Raw genomic sequence first — 15,289 nt, 5'->3', positions numbered from 1 at the left:
ACAACGCTATGAAACTGGATATAAATTACAGAAAAATAAAACTGTAAAAAATACAAACACATGGAGGTTAAACAATACACTACTAAATAACCAAGAGATCACTGAAGAAATAAAAGAGGAAATCAACGAATACCTAGAGACAAATGATAGTGAAAACACGACCATCCAAAACCTGTGGGATGCAGCAAAAGCAGTTCTAAGAGGGAAGTTTATAGCAATACAATCCTACCTCAAGAAACAAGAAACAAATAAACAACCTAACCTTACACCTAAAGCAATTAGAGAAAGAAGAACAAAAAACCCACAAAGTTAGCAGAAGGAAAGAAATCATAAAGATCAGATCAGAAATAATGAAAAAGAAATGAAGGAAACAGTAGCAAAGATCAATAAAACTAAAAGCTGGTTCTTTGAGAAGATAAACCAAATTGATAAACCATTAGACAGCTTCATCAAGAAAAAATGGGGGAAGACTCAAATCAATAGAATTAGAAATGAAAAAGGAGAAGTAACAACTGACACTACAGAAATACAAAAGATCATGAGAGATTACTACGAGCAACTCTATGCCAAAAAATGGACAACCTGGAAGAAATGGACAAATTCTTAGAAATGCACAACCATCTGAGACTGAACCAGGAAGAAACAGAAAATAAAAACAGACCAATCACAAGTACTGAAATTGAGACTGTGATCAAAAATCTTCCAACAAACAAAAGCCCAGGAACAGATGGCTTCACAGGTGAATTCTATCCAATATTTAGAGAAGAGCTAACACATATCCTTCTCAAACTCTTCCAAAATACACAGAGGGAGGAACACTCCCAAACTCATTCTATGAGGCCACCATCACCCTGATACCAAAACCAGGCAAAGATGTCACAAAGAAAGAAAACTATAGGCCAATATCACTAATGAACATAGATGCAGAAATTCTCAACAAAATACTAGGAAACAGAATCCAACAGCACATTAAAAGGATTATACACCATGATCAAGTGGGATTTATCCCAGGGATGCAAGGATTTTTCAATATATGCAAATCAGTCCATGTGATACACCATAATAACAAATTGAAATATAAAAACCACACTTTCATCTCAATAGATGCAGAAAAAGTTTTCAACAAAATTCACCACCCATTTATGATAAAACCCCTTCAGAATGTAGGCATAGAGGGAACCTACCTCAACATAATAAAGGCCCTATATGACAAAGCCACAGCCAACATCGTTCTCAATGTTGAAAAATTGAAGCCATTTCCTCTAAGATCAGGAACAAGACAAGGTTGCCCTCTATTACCACTATTATTCAACATAGTTTTGGAAGTTTTAGCCACAGCAATCAGAGAAGAAAAAGAAATAAAAGGAATCCAAATTGGAAAAGAAGAAATAAAACTGTCACTCTTTGCAGCTGACATGATAATCTACATAGAGAATCCTAAAGATGCTACCAGAAAACCACTAGAGCTAATCAATGCATGTGGTAAAGTAGCTGGATACAAAATTAATGCACAGAAATCTCTTGCATTCCTATACACTAATGATGAAACATCTGAAAGGGAAATTAAGGAAACACTCCCATTTACCATTGCAACAAAAATAACAAAATACATAGGAATAAACCTACCTAAGGAGAAAAAAGATGTGTATGCAGAAAACTATAAGACACTGATGATAGAAATTAAAGATGATACAAACAGAGGGAGAGATATACCATTTCTTAGCTTGGAAGAATCAACATTGTGAAAATGACTATACTACTCAAAGCAATCTAAAGATCCAGTGAAATCCTTATCAAATTACCAATGGCATTTTTTACAGAACTAGAATTTCAAATTTTATATGGAAACACAAAAGACCCCAAATAGCCAAAGCAATCTTGAGGAAGAAAAACAGAGCTGGAGGAATCAGGCTCCTGGACTTCAGACTATACTACAAAGCTGCAGTAATCAATACAGTATGGTACTGGCACAAAAATGGTGTGCTGGTGTGCCATTTTGAAATATAGATCAATGGAACAGGATAGAAAGCCCAGAGATAAACCCACACACATATGGTCACCTTATCTTTGATAAAGGAGGCAAGAATATACAATGGGGAAAAAATATCCTCTTCAATAAGTGGTGCTGGGAAAACAGGACAGCTACATGTAAAAGAATGAAATTAGAACACTCCCTAACACCATGTACAAAAATAAACCCAAAATGGATTAAAGACCTAAATGTAAGACCAGACACTACAAAACTCTTAGAAGAAAACATTGGAAGAACACTCTTTGACATAAATCACAGCAAGATCCTTTTTGATCCACCTCCTAGAGAAGTAGAAATAAAAACAGAAATAAACAAATGGGACCTAATGAAACTTAAAAGCTTTTGCACAGCAAAGGAACCATTAAAAAAAGATGAAAACACAACCCTCAGAATGGGAGAAAATATTTGCAAATGAAGCAACTGACAAAGGATTATCTCTAAAATATACAAGCAGGTCATGCAGCTCAATATCAAAAAAACAAACAACCCCATCTAAAAATGGGCAGAAGACCTAAATAGACATTTCTCCAAAGAAGATATACTGATTGCCAACAAACACATGAAAGGATACTCAACATCACTAATTATTAGAGAAATGCAAATCATAACTACAATAAGGTATCACATCACACTGGTCAGAATGCCCATCATGTAAAAGTCTACAAACCATAAATGCTGGATAGGGTGTGGAGAAGAGGGAACCCTCTTGCACTGCTGGTGGGAATGTAAATTGATCCAGCCACTATGGAGAACAGTATGGAGGTTCCTTAAAAAACTAAAAATAGAACTACCATATGACCCAGCAATCCCACTACTGGGCATATACCCTGAGAAAACCATAATTCAAAAAGAATCATGTGCCACAATGTTCATTGCAGCACTATTTACAATAGCCAGGATATGGAAGCAACCTAAGTGCCCATTGACAGATGAATAGATAAAGAAGATGTGGCACATATATACAATGGAATATTAGTCAGCCATAAAAAGGAATGAAACTGAGTTATTTGTAATGAGTTGGGTGGACCTAGAGTTGTCATACAGAGTGAAGTAAGTCTGAATGAGAAAAACAAATACTGTATGCTAACATATATATATGGAATCTAAAAAACAAAAAATGATTCTGAAGAACCTAGGGCCAGGACAGGAATAAAGACGCAGATGTAGAGAATGGAGTTGAGGACACAGGGAGGGGGATTGGTAAGCTGGGATGAAGTGAGAGAGTGACACAGACATATATACACTACCAAATGTAAAGTAGATAGCTTGTGAGAAGCAGCCGCATAGCACAGGGAGATCAACTGGGAGCATTGTGACCACATAGAGGGGTGGCATAGGGAGGGTGGGAGGGAGACACAAGAGGGGGTTGATATGCAGATATATGTATACATATAGCTGACTCACTTTGTTATACAACAGAAACTAACACACCATTGTAAAGCAATTATACTCCAATAAAGATGTTTAAAAAAAAATAAGAAAAAAATTTTTAGTTTCCCTTCACTTATTCCTTTTTGACACCCTTACTTTATGAACATATGCGTTTCTGACCTATATTATTTTCTCTCTCTCTAAATCACTATTTTAACATTTCTTGCAAGCCATGTGTACTGGCAACAGATTCCCTCAGTCTTTGCTTGTCTAAGAAATTCTTTATTTCTCCTTCACTTTTGAAAGATAATTTTTTAGGGTACAGAATATGTTGGTGGTGAGATTTTTTGTTTCTCAAAACTTTAATTATTACACCTCATTCTCTTCTTGCTTGGATATAATTCAAGAGAAGTTGGATATAGTTCTTCTCTTTGCTCCTCTGTAGGTGAGGTGATGTTTTCCTCAAACTCCTTCTTTTGATATTTTTCCTTCATCTTTGATTTTCTGTAGTTGGAAAATAATATGCTTAGTTAGAGATGTTTTTTGGTATTTTTCCTGCTTGGTGTTCTCTAAGCTTCCTGGATCTGTGGTTTGGTGTCTGAACTTCATTTAGGGGAAATTCATTTGGGGGAAATTCTAAGTCATTATTATTTCATATATTTATTCTCTTGCTTTCTCTCTTTCTTCTCCTTCTGGTATTCCCATTATACATATGTTACACTATGTTACAGCATTGTCCCACAGTACTTGGATATTGTTTTTTGTTGTTGTTGTTTGTTTTCAGTCTTTATTCTCTTTGCTTTGTGGTGTTCACGGATTCTATTGATATATCTTCTAGCTCAGAGATGGTTTCCAGGCTGCTGTTAAACCCATCAAGCCACTTTTCATTTCTGTTAAACTGTTTTTTTTATCTCTTGGATTTATTATGGTTCTTTCTTAAGATTTCCATCTCTCTGCTTACATTACCCATCTGTTCTTGCCTGCTGTCTACTTATTCCAGTAGAACCCTTAGCATACTAAAGTTGTTTTAAATTCCTGGTTTAATAATCCCAACATCCTTGCCAAGTCTTGTTCTGATGCTTGCACTGTCTCTTCAAATCATGTTTTTTGCCTTTTGGTATGTCTTGTAATTTTTTCTTGATAGCTGGACATAATGTACTGGGTAAAGGAATGGCTGTAAATAGGACTTAGCACATGTGGTGACGAGCTGTGGGGAGGGGAAATATTCCAGTCTTACAATTGGGTCTCAGTATTTTAGTGAGCCTACATCTTTGGGCTGTTGACTTCACAACAGTTTCTCAGTATTTTTCTTTCCTTTAGATGAGACAGAATGGGTAGAGAGTGCTAGGGTTGCATATTTTGCTTCCTCCAGGTCAGTTAGGCTGTGGTAATAGCCCAGCAGGTTAGGTTCTGGGTAAGTAGTTTCCCTTGATGGCAGGCCTTCTTCAAAATTGTTCCTTTTCCCCTCCCATGCCAGAATCACAATGGAATTTTTCTCATATGTACTGTGGGAACTTGGTTGAGCTCCTGGAGAATAATCTCACAATATTGTGCAGGCATCCTATGACTGCATCCCCTGGAGTTTTTAACTCTCAGAGTTATCCATACTGAGCCTCCAGCAATTCATCAATTACAGCTCAGCTTTTTCTACCACAGCACTGGCTCCTAGGGTGGTTTCTGCATGTGAGTCTCTGCCCTGGTAAGCCATGATCCCCTGTTTTTGCCTGTCTCTCCAATCTTGGGACAGTGTTTTGCCCTGTGTCCTCTGCTCTCTTATGGATCCAATAAGCACTGTTGATCTTTCAATCTATTCAGCTTTCTACTTGTTGTTAGGAAGGAGTGGAGACTTCCAAGCTCCTTACATGTGGAAACAGAAACTTTCAAGATAAACTTACAGTTTATGATTTGCTATCTTGCTGTCCATCTCTACAGCATAAAATAACGTTTTCTTTATTCTTTCAAATAGCAGTCTTGTCTCTAAACAAAATTCAAATACATAAAACTTTACTGATTTGTTCTATTTAGTTTTAAATTTGGGAGCATGATATCGTTTTATATGTTTATCATTAAATGATAACTTTTAATGATATCATTAAAAGTTTCAGGAATTTTATTGTAAATAATATGGTCTTCATATACATGTATAATTTCTTTCTTCTGTTATTAGTCTCTGAATGTATTCCATGTGCTTGCTGAGTTTAGTATTAGTAGATCTAACAGTTTAATATTTTTGTTTAAAATACTGTTACTTCCCAATTTAGTTTTTAAGCCCAAATTTCTCAGAACAATGCACGTCATTCATTCATGACCTATCTCTGCAACTTCATCTCTTTCTAGTCCTTCCCTTATACTCTATAGTTTAGCTAAATAGCTACACAATAAAGACATTTCATAACATTATGCCTTTGTTCATGCTAAGTCATCCCACTTTCTTCATTTTTAGTAATGACTTTTTTTTAGATACTCTTAGAAGTTGTGTTGATGTCTCTGTCTTATGAGCAGCCTAATCATAGCATTTGCACATGAACACATACACCCAGACAATATTTTAGGAAAATTATCAATTTATGAGCCAGTTTTTTCCTTAGTCTCTCTAACTCTGAAGTGAGACACAGATTCTCATGTGATCCTCTATCTCCAGTGCTTATTCAATGTCCAGGACACTCTGCACACTGACCTAAATTAGAGCTCATGTCTCCTGTTTCTCTTTTACATCACACTATCTCTTATGATACAGTAAACGATATGTATTGATGGATCTTACTTTTAATTTTGGAATATTCCAATCTGTGTCAATTGTGTTATTTTCCCTCACAAGTATTAGAAAGCTCAATTCAAACTTTTTTCAAACCATGAAAGGCCTGTGCCAGTTCATGTAAACTTAAAATTTTAGAAGTAGGAGCGCTTCAGGAATTATACAGTCAGAGTTCTAACTCCATTTCTCAGTGAATCTTTCATCTTTGTATTCCTGTGTCACTTTTGGTCATAGGATATTTCCCATCACAATCTAGGTATCACCCATTCTACACTGTCCAAGAAAAGAGACAGAAAACATGTTTTCCCTACCCCAGGGAAGGGTGGCTTTATGTCAGTAGGACACACAACAGAAATTATTGGCACATACACAATTGAAATTAAGAATCGTGATTCCAGCACTAATATATGACTATCTGCAGAAAATTACAGTATCTTTGTCTCTTTATAAGATAACTAAAGTGAAAATAAGATTTTAGTTTACATTGTGCTATTCCTAGAATTCCTCATGGGTCAGAAAAGAAATCTAAACTTTACTGTTAAAATATTTTTATACAAGTTTTTACTATTAATTTTATACCTGAAATGTTCTAGAAATATCACAAATTTCTTATTCATGTAAATGTCAGGGGGTCCCCTCATACTTTCCAAAATAAAGCAGAACAATGGACAAAACAACAAAAAAATAAGCAAGCCTACTACTATACTCTTTTGTATATAACATATTAAAATTATATATTAAAATATTTTTGAAATATATGGAAAAAGGTATTGTATATTCCAGTGAAATAGGTGTTATTTCAGTTACAATGCTTCTCAATATAAATATGACTAAAAATAATGGGTAAAATTTCCAGTTGATGTAACACTCTATGAAACAGACTAAATGAAATCTTAGTAATAAAAATAAATGCTGAAAAATAAGCTAATATAAATATGATTCAGAAAAAGTAACCATTTTATTGGAATCTGTGCTCATCATAGTTTATGCACTTCAAAGAAAAATTTAATTTTAACATAAGCCTCCGTTTTAAAAAAAGATATTTTTGACATATTTTATAACCACTCTATCTACATGTTGGGTGTGCACTATAACATTTTAAATCTTTCGGAGGTGAAGTAATTGCAATCTTCAGGCCAAAGAGAGACTAGATCCTTTGGAATATTATAAAGAGCCATTTTTCAGTATTCTAACACTGAACATCATGCATTGCTTATTGCTGTATTTATAACAAACTTATAAAATGTACTTGGCCTCTTCTAACTCTTCCCATGGTTCATATGCCCTCCCTGTGCACCCTGTTTACCCTTTGTAGATGTTTTTCACTGTTTTCTGCAATACCGTCTTTATAAAATACTTCTGGATGTTTGTACCAACTGTTCTTTTGGTATTCGTTGTCCTTACCGCTTTTCTAGTTAGAAAGAATTTTTCTTTAAGGATTTCCTTTCCTTTAACATCTCTAAATCTCATCCTATTAGTTAAGATTTTCTCTATAGAATCATATATTTAAAGGTGTGTATATGGCCAGCAACTTGAGAGGGCATGAACAATAGAACATCTTTAATCAATAGTTACCGAATTAATAAATCCATTAATTTTGTGAATTTATAAAGAAAAATTATACAGAAAAAAATAAATGTTATCTTTTTGATACCGTGTGGGTTTTGCTAATTTTAAAAACTTCTCTATGAAGATGGATAACAGTTGATTAATGTTTATGATTAGAAAGGAATAATTCATTTCTTATTGTTCTATTATCAAATACTCTCTTTCATCATAAGTTCCTATTCTTCTAAAAGCTTAATATTGATTTAAAAAAAAAAAACCCTGAATCTTGGTCCCTGGTAAAAAGTGAAAGACTTGTAAAATTAAAATATCTCTTATGAATAAGAATTTGTGACAGATTCTGCAAATTTCCTATCTAATATACATTTCCCCAGATTTTGTTTGATGTGGAATGGTGTCCAGGTAAACATACCAAATTCTCTATCCTGTCTTGTTGCTGAGGATGGCTGTACTTCTGGCTCCAGAAGCAATACGATGGAGGGCTTTTGGGTAAATTGCTTTCCTGTTGTAGGTGCTATACATTTTTTGTTTCTTTTGTGTACTGGAAGGTGGATGAGTTAGAGGTGAAGGAGTCAAATTGAGATCCTAGTGATTAAAGCTGCATGTAAGGGATGGATGGTCAGAAGTTTCGGACTCTGATGACAACCTTGAATAGCTAAGCCAGTCTTGACCTGCTTAGTATCAGACTCTTTTGAAATTTAAAAAAACAGCCTTATTCAGATATAATTCACATGCCATACAATTCATTCATTTAAAGTAGACAATGCAGTGGCTTTTAGAATATTCACAGACATGTGCAATCATTACCACCATTACCAGTCAATTTTAGAACACTTTCATGACCTCAGAAAAAACAATGTATCCTCTAATGAGGATATATATCCTCATATCCCCCAGCCCTAAGCAACCACTATAGATTTTCCTATTCTGGGCTTTCATATGAGTGGAATCATATGATATGTAGTCTTTTGTGGCTGTCTTCCTTCACTTAGCAACATGTTTTCAAGGTTGATCCATGTGGTATCATGTATTAGTGTTTCATTCCTTTTTAAATGGTAAAATAATATGTATTGATATACTACATTTTGTTTCTCTGTTGACAGTAATGAGCATTTGGATTGTTTCCACCTTTTGGCTTTTACAAATAATGCTGCTAAAGCACTGGTGTACAAGTTTTGTGTGTGTGTGTGTTTGTGGATATATGGTTCCATTCCTCTTGGGCATATACTTAGGAGTGAACTTGCTGAATCATATGGTAATTCTATGCTTAATTTTTGAGGAACACCCAGATTATGTCTTGGAATTAGCTGAACTCCTAAGAAGAAAGTTTCATAAATTGATAACATTTTGAAATAATGATTTGCTCTATGTTCCCTTCAATTTATGTTTAAGAAATTCTATCAAATCTTTGCTCACTGTAACCTACACAAAAAGATGTTACAGATTTGCAACATTAATCAGCATGAACGAGATAAATTACATCATGTTACTTTGTTAAACCATATGCAAGAATATTCCATTATGTAATAAGTTAAATATTTAGAAAGAAAAAAATCAAGTATTATAATTTACAACTCTAAAATATTTATCCCTGAGTTTCTTAAAGAACAAACTTTTCTGCATGAATATATATTAATAAGAAACTTGATTATTAAACACTTCTTCAGAAAAAAAGTTAGTTAAAAAAGAAAAATTACATACACTTTTACATATATCTTATTGGCTTGTAAAAACACTGAAAGAGAGGTGAGAAGTAAGGAAATAAAAGCACAGTATTCTGTGAGTAATCCTTGTTCAGTTAAGTCACATTTGGCTTAAATCCACTGGAAGGACTGTTTTAGAAATGTACTCTATGTCTGAAATTTTATGACTAGTCTTTAAGGTATGGAATATGTTCCATATTACTTATTATCACAGTGTACCAAAATAATGAATTAAAAGTAGTTAATGTTGGAACTAAGAAAAAAAATCTTTGCCAAGTTGTAAGAAGTGGATTTAGACAAGCCCAAGCAGTAAGGGACAGAAATATCTATCATGTGGTTCCGTCGCTTTTTGTGAGGGATACATGGCAGGATGGATATAGGTCATAATTTAAAACAGATGCTAAAGTAGAAAATACTTACTTGATCTTTAGAAAAATTTTACATTTAAATGAAATAATATTTTGCTGGTTGTAATATGTTAACAATTTAAATATATTTTCTAATACTTTTATAAGGAGGAATATTTTTAAAGTGATTAATTCATGAAAAAAAGAAATTTTAACAAAATAGATATAAATTCCATCTATGATAAGGAGTCTGTTTTGGGGGACACCACCCTCTATCATAGCCCAGACTGAGATACATTAATGTAACTGGCCTTAGGACCTCCTGATCCTGATGCTTTTCTGCAGGCTAATGGATAATGCCTTTCATTGTCAGGCAAATATATTTCTCATTTATGTTTGTTTATTGTAAATAAGAAATTTTGCTAAGTGTGAAAAAAAGATATTTCATTGATAGCGATAACATTTTAGAAACTGGTAACAGATGAAACTGCAATAACTATTCACATGGGAGAGATAATGGTGAACTTTTTTTCTAGTTTAAATAAATTGAATAAAAATTTTTAAAAATAAATAAGTGATAATGAATTTGATAGAATCTGATAACTAGGCCAGGCAGATACTAAGCCAGAAATACGTGTCATCATACATATTTTTTCTAACTCCTTATATCCAAATGACACCAACTGATTTTATTTCTCAATTGCATCTTGAGTATTCCACCCAAACTAAGACACTCATTATCTCCTATCTATGTTACTGAAATATCTTTTGTCTTAATTTTGTGTATAACATATATTTGATAAGGAAGAGAGATTAGTCTCCTCTATAAATGTATGATAATATATTTGGTATATTATACAATGTATATTTTTTATTTTATTTTACATATATATTATATGATGAATGTCCTTTATTAGTAAATATTTGATATATTGCCATATACTTTGGTTATTATAAATAAACATGTTCCAATGTATATTCATAGTCTTACAATTTTAGATGCTTAAAGAGTAAAATAAGTTGTTGGAAGTGGTTATATATATTTTATTCTTTGATTGGTATTGACAAAATGATCTCCAAAGACTTTACGTCAATTTACTCTCCCACAAATAATGTATGAGGTTGCCTGTTTCTGTTCCTCCTTGTTAATAGAACATGTAATAATTTTTTAAAATTCTACCAATGTGATTGGTAAAAAATAACTTTAGCTTAATTTTCCATTTCACTTATTACAAGTGAGGTTATATATCTTTTTTTAAATCATTTTTTTTATTTTTGGCTGCATTGGGTCTTCGTTGCTGTGCATGGGCTTTCTCTAGTTGCGGCAAGCGGGGGCTGCTCTTCTTTGTGGTGCACGGGCTTCTCATTATGGTGCCTTCTCTTGTTGCAGAGCATGGGCTCTAGGTGCACGGGTTTCAGTAGTTGTGGTGTGCAGGCTCAACAGTTGTGGCTCGCAGGCTCTAGAGCACAGGCTCAGTAGTTGTGGCACTTAGTTGCTCTGTGGCATGTGGGATCTTCCCAGACCAGGGCTCAAACCCGTGTCCCCTGCATTGGCAGGCAGATTCTTAACCACTGTGTCACCAGGGAAGTCCCGAGGTTATATATCTTTTCACAAGTTTGAAACTGATTTGTTTTTCCTCTTATGTATACTATTTATGTCATTTTATCCATTTTCAATTGGGCTTTGGGCTGCTGGGGTTTTCTTGTTTTTAGGAGCTTTTACGTATGAATAAAATGGACTATTTTTGGTCATATATGCCTGTTTGGCTTTTGACTTTGTTCTTGGTGTTTCTTTCCCAATCACTTTATAATTTTTGTGAAGCCATATTTATACTTTTTTATCTCTTAACATTGTGTCACTCTCCTTCATGTTTGTGTCTATCTGCACCCAGCACAGTGCCTGGCCATAGAAGACACCATATAAATATTTGTTTAAAAAATTGCTGAATTAAAGTGTGAAGATGTTTATGTTTTTAAATCTCAAATCCAATGTATATCTTCTCAGTTTCTATTAGATTGTAAAGTTTTTAAGGGGAGAAATAATTTCTTCAAAGTCTTATTTCCCATTTTCCTAATACAGTTTAAACTGAAATTGGAGTGAAACCATGAAGCAGTTTGTACAAAACTGACATTTTTAAATGCTGAAAATTAAATTATATTTTTAATAATAATGTTGTCTATATTTTGTAAACACAAGTTATTTGAATTATTTGACTCAGCCCAAAGTAGTTGAAATTATTTTTGTTTCTGACTAAAGAACTAGCAATTTTTTATGACAATTCATGATTTTAAAACATACTATTAGATTAGTTGAATTAAAGCAGTTTTATTGTTATTAAATAGTTATTTCAAATCATTAATGTGTTGAACACACCATTTAATATTATTTTCTCAGACAATTTAAGATTTTGAAAAGGCATTTATGGGCTACTTCAGCATCAAACCAAGTTTTGGCACTAAACAAACAAACAAAAATTAATGATCTTATCATCCATATATTGAGTTAATGATACCAATAGTGTATCCCGACTATGAAATGGGTTCAATTATTTGCTCAATAATCCAGTATTTTCTGTGTCATTAATTCCTCTCCTTTTTTATTTAGCAACCCTCAGGAAACTCAAGATGGAGAAAATTTATGTTGACTAAGTATTTCAAAACAATTTTAAACTTAAAATTTATGAATTACTTTTAATAAATTGTCAATGTAACTCGTATTATATTTAATCCTAGAAGTTATATCTTCAGAATCAGTTGAGAAGGGTTTTAGCTTTGTCTTAAGATACAGAAAACTTGAAAGAGCACTGTTCCCCACCTCAAACAATGACAAGTTGGATAATTTATGAAATCATAAATTTTCTTGAGCCCATGAAAGAGCTGAGGTCACAGGCAATCAAATAGTCTCAAGTTTAAGGGAATACAGGTGCCTCCTAACAGAGACAAGATGTGAGCACTGGTTCACCTGTAGGAGATCAAGCTAGGAAGGGACATGGGGTGCTAAAGAAACTGTTAAGACAATTCAGCTAAATGTTTGAACAGATTTTGAAATGTTGAGTGTTGACTACTATGAGAGCATAGAATGCTTCAAGCCATAGAAATTAGGAGATTGCACTTTATCTCAGGTTTTTATCCACTCCCATCACCACATTCACATGACAAAGATGTGGGTCAGGTTGGGAGATCAGAGATTGTCTCCCGCTTCATTAGGCCTTGGTGAGGAAAGTATCAACCACTGTGGCAAAGGCACAAAGCCTCACTTGGATTATTCTTTCCCATCTCTTTTACTGAAATAGCCTTACACCACTCAGGCAAATCTCTGTAGCTTTCAAAGAATACATAGAAATCCACTGCAGCTTGAAGAAAAAATAGGAAAAAACAACCTTTGACACCAGGGCAAATATCAGGACATTAGAGGTCCACTCCACTGGTGGAATGGCAGGGTCACTAACAAAGCCCCAAGATCCAGGAACAGAGAGTTTGCCTAAGACTAATGCTAAAGCAGGACAAGAGAGAACCCTCTCCACCCTCCCTCACCAGGCTACCAAGTGGTGAATGATAAATAGAATCTGTCGACTGCTGAGAGAGGGACAAGAACGTGGAGAAAGATCTTCTCTGATTGGGTAAATATACAGAGAATTCTAAAACTTAATGTGGAACAGAATAATTTAGAATAAACCTCTGCAACTCAGCTCCCATCATAAACACAAGGAAAAGCTAGAGGAATTTGAAGCCAGTGGTGCCCTAAAAATCATTGCAACAAAAAAAACCCAAATACAGCCCAACCCCTGGCTAGGTTAACTCAATCTGCCACACTGAAGACCTAGCATAAAAAGAAATATTTCCATTTTCAGACATCAATAATATTTACATCAGTTTGTATTGTCTTATACACAATGTCCAGCGTTCAACAAAAAAGTACAGAGTGATAAAACAGTAAAAAAACAATATTCTGTTAAGATACACTGAAATCAATCAATAGAATGAGGTCCATCTTGGAACTATCAAACAGAAAATTTTAAATAACTATGATTAATGTATTAAAAAAAACTTTTGTTAATAATATGTACAACATGCATGTATTACAGCAGAGAGAAAAAAATTATAAGAATAGATTTTAAATTTCATCAGACTGATGAAAATTATAAGAAAGAATCAAATGGAAATGCTAGATACAAGGAACACAGTAACTGATATAAGAAAAATTCCTTTGACAAGTTTATTAATAGACTTAAAAGAGCCAAAGAAAGAAGAACATGAAGTGAATGGAAAATAGTGTAATAGAAACTAACTAGGCTAAATTATAAAGACTAAATGAGTAAAAAAAAAATGTAAAAGACCAACAGATAAAAGGCTTTCAGGACAGTATCAGTCAGTCTCATACTGGTGTAATAGGAATCACAAAAGAAGAAGAGAGAGAAAACATGGAAAGTGCTGTAAGTTAATGATTGAGAATTTTCCAAAAATATTGAAAGATATAAACCACAGATCAAGGAAATTCATAGAAAACCAAGCAGAATAAATACTAAACAAAATACATGAAACACCTAGACAAAGGTATTCAAAATGTTGAAAACCAAAGATAAAAAGAAAATTTTAAATGGAGTTAGAGGAAAAGAACATATTACATATATATATATAACATATATATATAACATATATAACGTATATATAAATATATATATATATATATATGATGGCAGACTTCTCAATAATTCACATCAGAAATTACTGAAGCTAGAAGATCATGAAGTGACATCTTTAAAAGGCCTCAAGGGAAAAACATGTCAAACTAGTTTACACGATCTAGCATAAATAACTTTCAAAAATGAAAGAGGAAAAAAAAGCTTTTTCAGACAAAGAATAAACAACATAGTTAATAACAACAAACCCCCACAACAAAATGTTAAAAGAAATTCTTTAGGCAACATGTATATGATTAAAAACTTGAATTTACCTAATGGAATGAGAAGCACTGGAAATGGTATAGATGAAAGTAAATATAAAACTAATTTTCTTTCTCATTTTTAATTGCCCTATTGATTGATTAATGCAAGCTGCATCAGTTCATGGTTGAATTCTGTCTCAAACTTGAAATGCAAATATTCTGTAGTAGGTTACTACCAAAGCTGAATGTTGAAAGTCAAATATTTATTATTTGCTTTAATATAGACTAATGTCTGAACAAATCAATCAGTGAGTGAACTGAGTGAAAATTCTCATCCCCTGTCATTCATCATCAATATTGAATGAGTTCATTTCCAATTATTAAATAAATTTATTACCTTCTTACTGCTTATGAAAAGAACTATAAAGACGATGTTAGGGAAGGGGGACTGAAAAATAAAAAATAATGGCTATCATCTCGAAGCACAAAAAATTTATCCTTCTTCAAACACAGATAGATTTAATTAAATTACATTGATGATCAAAAAAAAAAAAGAAACTAACATTAAGTAAGGTATAATTTTGATAACATAGAAGCCAATTTTTACCAACTGAAGGTTTTAATACTCAC

This window comes from Monodon monoceros, unplaced genomic scaffold, assembly GCF_005190385.1.
Source record: "Monodon monoceros isolate NGI ecotype Baffin Bay Population unplaced genomic scaffold, NGI_Narwhal_1 Super_Scaffold_16, whole genome shotgun sequence".
NCBI classification, from domain to species: domain Eukaryota; kingdom Metazoa; phylum Chordata; class Mammalia; order Artiodactyla; family Monodontidae; genus Monodon; species Monodon monoceros.
Note: the sequence above shows the minus strand (reverse complement) of the source record.